Raw genomic sequence first — 5171 nt, 5'->3', positions numbered from 1 at the left:
ATTTAAACCTTAAATGTGCTTTTTGAAATTATTTCTTTTGATGGACCCCTAATGAGAGGAGATAAGAGGGTTACGATCTTCCACAAAAATTATACCCATAAAATTAGACAATATAACTCTGACAATAAGAATTCTCTCAGACATTAACTTATAACATTTTTTCAGTTAGTATAATGCTCCCTTCCATAATTTTTGCTGGTCTGATTTTTTTTTTTTTTACGTGGGTCAAAGTTTTCATTTTTTCACTAATTGAAAAAAATGTCTGACAGAATTCTTATTGTCAGAGTTATATTGTGGAATTTTATGGGAATCATTTTTGTGGAAGATCTTCTGTTTAGGGGTCAATTTGACCCTTTTTTCGTGAAAATCAAAAAGGTCCTTTCAAAAGGGACATTTGAGGAAAAAATATTCGGTTTTTGGAACACATTTTGCATGCAATATATGAAAAAACGTACAAATTTATCAAAGGGGCAAGGTTTGTGGAACTTCTGAGGAGTAAATAAAGGCTATTGATATACATAAGTATTTGATATTGGTGAAAAACTAAGGACTTGAAGATTGATATTTTAGTAAAATTAAATAACTATGAATCATTTACCTTAAAAACTAAAAAAGTATAATATGGTGATTTTCCACGAAGAAAAATATAAAACTTGAATTAACGGTAAAGATATCATAACAAAATTTGGAACTAAGATAGACTTAAATGTCCTTAAATCAATGACATTAGAATTTTTGAAAAGATTTTGTGTTAAAAAAACTGAGTTTTTTAGAATAGTGCCTACTGTGACGTTATTTACCGTCCGATATTAAATAAATCTTTGCCTTTTTAGAACATTTTACTTAAACCGATTTTTTTTTTAAACGGTAAATTTTGGACAGGTCTGCGGGCTGTTGTGTCCGCTTAAGTGAGCCAAATTTTACTTATCATGCTTTTGCATTAAGTCCACTTTCCGGATCATATAAAAATTGTATATAGCCCTGAAGAACATTTTTTTCTACAAAACAAAAAATATATTCGCTTTTTTGGGAAAAAACAAAAAATACGGCCCTTTCGATATGTTTCAACTTTGGATGCGTGTAACTTTTTATAGAGACAAGCTAACTGTTATCCAAATTGTTTTATTTTATTTAGAATTTTATCACCAATATAGCTAATGTTTTAGAAAATCTAAAAATAAATTTCGGGCCTCCGTAGGCCCGCCATATCTAAAAAACTATTAAAAGATCGGGCAAAATTAAAAAAAATAAATCAATAAACCTAAACATATCTTCAAGTAATAGAGATAACCTACACATGAAAGCATATTTTTGTAGATCTTCTCAAGGACTATTTATATTTTAAATTTCAGCGGACGGATTTTAGGCTATTTTTTAAAAAAAAAATTTGAGACCCGAAATTTCCAAAATTTATATTATTTTGAATATATTTTAATTTATCTATTTCTATCTTGCCACAAAATATATATGCAATTGTCTAGTTTTTGCAGCACAAAAAAAAACTTAAATACATATACTAGCTGGCTTTAAATCCTTTGGTTAAAACTGTAGAAAAGAAGGTTTTTAGAGAAAACTTAATATGGAAAATATCTGGAAAACTAATAGTGATCAGCGTACCGAAATTATATTAAAATCTGTTTTTTTTTATTTTGTATAATAGTGTAACTCAATATGAGTTTTGTAAAATTTTATTCAATTAACCACATTAGCTCAATTCGTAAAATATTTAAGCGTGTTAAAGTGAAGTATGCATTTTATTGTCTAGAATTTTATTTGGATTCCAAAATGTTAAAGACATTTATGTTTGGTAAATTGATGTTCGGAAGAGGGCATTATATGAGAGTTATGAATAATTGTACCGAACGTCATCACCGATTAAGTCCCAAGCCGGAACGATACTGCACAATGTACCGATATGCACGATATGCTTAAAAGTGGGTGTTAACTAATATTTTGTGGGCGTTATAAACATCAGCACAAATCCATGACAGCCCACAATGATGGTGTAGATTATAAATATCTAAATATTTATGACAAATATCAGAACATTTTTTTAAAATAATTTTTTATTTCAGCCTTTTGCATTAATTTGAAAAACATTCAATAATTTTATGTGAAAGGAGCGGTCACTACGGAATTTTTTAATGTGAATCTTGTCCACATAGAAAATTTTATATGGAAACCATTTTTTATCAGAGATTTATAGCTATAAATCTGATTTTCGAAACGGTCAATTTAGCCAATTCGTCATTTTATTTCAATTATATCATCCGATAAAAAAGTTGAAAATTATTTTTAACTTTTATGATAATAATCACGGAAGATTTATTTATATATTGTTTTGGAAAAAAATAAAAGCAAACAGTTGTTTATAAATAGAAAAAAAAAAATCATTTAGGATTTTTAACACAAATATTTATTTGTTGAGCACAATAAAAATAAAAAGTTAGTTTAAAAGTATGGCATTTGCAAAAAAAAGTCTAGCAATTCAACATCTAATCCATTTTCCATTATTTAAATGGCTATAAGACACAAATATCAATTTATATGAGTTTGTATACGGTGGCAAGACATTTAATTGCAACTTAAAAATATATGAATTTTTATCGCATAAATAGTAAATATTATACCAACAATAAACCCTTTGGTTTATTCACATAAAATACGATTTATTTCATTGTGGTAGCAAACATTTTTGTTATACTTGTTATATTATTTTTATGTTGCAAATACGAGTATTATGCACGCAAATTTACTCAAATACAAATATTTATTATAAATATATTTCCCCACACATATAAAAATAAAAATATGTGCATATTTATATTCAAATATAATAATTATTATTTATTCGTAGTATACAAACAGGGAAACCGGTAATATGCTCTAAACAAAGTCTTTTATGCTTATAAAATATGCTGCAAAATCCGAAAAATATGCCCTTAAAATTAAAATATTGTACAAAAGATTAAAATCTATATAATTTTTAAAGCCATCACTTATATTACTTATTAAAAAGCCAATACAATTGGGATATTCAAACGGTGTGCTATCAAGTCATATTGTCATAAAGTACTAAAATATTAACCCCTTTTATGTTTATTGTACTGTGATAACTAAATAGTGTAAATCTAAGTCGAAAGGGAAAAACTCTTCATGCAACGTATATAACACAGTGGTTTAAAAACTTTTTTTTTGAAATAATTCGGTATATCGGGAACTATTGGACATATTATTACGAAATTTTACATGGTTGGAGCTGAGGTTGCGTTTTCGAGTTGATTGATGTTCGTTCAGCTTTCAAGCGGTAATGGGGGCCAGTGCAAGGTCCCTCAATGTTGATCACCTCCATTTATGAACTCCATAATGAACTTAAAATATAAATAGTCTTTGAGAAGATCTACAAAAAATACGCTTACATGTGTAGTTTATCTATATTACACACGCTTTCGAATTAAGTTCTCTTTCCGGATCATATAAGAATTGTATATAGTCCCGAAGAAATTTTTTTTCTACAAAAGAAAAAATATATTGTCTTTTTTGGGAAAAACGTAAAAAAATACGGCCCTTTTTACATGTTCCAACTTTGAATGCGTGTAACTTTTTATAGGGACGAGATAACTGTTAGCAAGTTGTATTTATTATATATAATATATTTAGAATTTTATCAATAATATATTTGATATTTTAAAATAAATTTGGGATCGAGCAAAAGTAAAAAAAATAAATCAATAAACCTAAATATCAACTAATAGAGATAACTACACATGTAGGCTGTAGATCTTCTCAAGGACTATTTATAATTTAAGTTTCATCTCATCCGGATCATAAATGCATTTTTGGCGATTTTTTTAAAAAAAATTAGACCTAATGTAACAAACTTTGAGGGGCCACGCACAGGCCCCCATTAGCATTAGAAAGCTGAACAAACGTTGATCAACTCGAAAACTCCTCAGCTCCAACCATGTACAATTTCGTAATAATATGTCCAATAGTTCCCGATATACCGAATTATTTCCAAAAAAAGAGTTTCTAAACCACTGTGCGTCATATTAAGTCGGGCCTACAATGCGTGAAAATCAGGAAAATAATTTTTTAACCCTAATTTTTTTTCATCAAAAAAATTTTTTTCATTAAAAAATTTCACATAAAATTTTTTTCACTAAAAATTTTAAATTTTTAAAAGAAAATTTAGAAAAAAACTAATTTAATTTTGTTTACCTAAAAATATTTAAAAGTATAATTTGGTGGAGGATTCATAAGATTTGGCACAGCCGAATATAGCACCTGTTTTTCGCATTTTTATTAAAAATATTTATAATTGTTTTTTGACTTAAGTTTGAATAGCACACTAACTTATGCAATAATAATAACACATACGAATGTTGTTGTTTTGAAGAGTTTTCGATCTATGGTTATGAACGAAATAAAAATCAGAAATAATTTAATTTTCTAAGATATAAAATGAAAATCAAATATAATTTTTAAAATTTGAAAAAAATGCTATATTGGCTTTACCTTTTATATTTTATATACCCATCATCTGAATACATTTTTTTTAACTTACACAAATATTGGTGAGAAAATTTGTTAATGAAACAATCTAAGAAATAAATAAACTGTAAAAATTATAATTGCAAAAACTATGCTCTTAAGGGCAAAATATACAAAAATTCAAATCGATGCCAAAATTCTTAAAGTGTTCTGGAACAGATAAATACCTTATGCATGACCCCAAAGTACATACAGGAAACATATTCGCATCATACCGGTTGCCCTGTATATAAACTTAAAAATGAGTGAGTGTATGTAATACAATGAATGACAAAAAATATGTTACTATGTGTACATTATGTTTGTTTACTTTTTTTCCAATTTGAATGAAAATGATGGTACTATAAAAACTTTACCAATTTTTTACTATACGATACCGGGAATTAGTAATTGCCGAAACTGCATAGAAAACCAGCTAGAACCTAAGTCTAAGTTGATTAAACGATGTCCGTCCGTCCGTCCGTCCGTCTGGCATGTAAACCTTGTGCGCATAGTACAGGTCGCAATTTTGAAGATATTTCGATAAAATTTGGTACATATAATTTTTCCGGCCCAAGGACGAAGTCTATTGAAACTGGATGAAATCGGTCCATTATTTCACCTAGCCCCCATACAAA

Source organism: Calliphora vicina, chromosome 5, assembly GCF_958450345.1.
Source record: "Calliphora vicina chromosome 5, idCalVici1.1, whole genome shotgun sequence".
Classification (NCBI taxonomy): domain Eukaryota; kingdom Metazoa; phylum Arthropoda; class Insecta; order Diptera; family Calliphoridae; genus Calliphora; species Calliphora vicina.
This window is presented reverse-complemented; position numbering follows the sequence as displayed.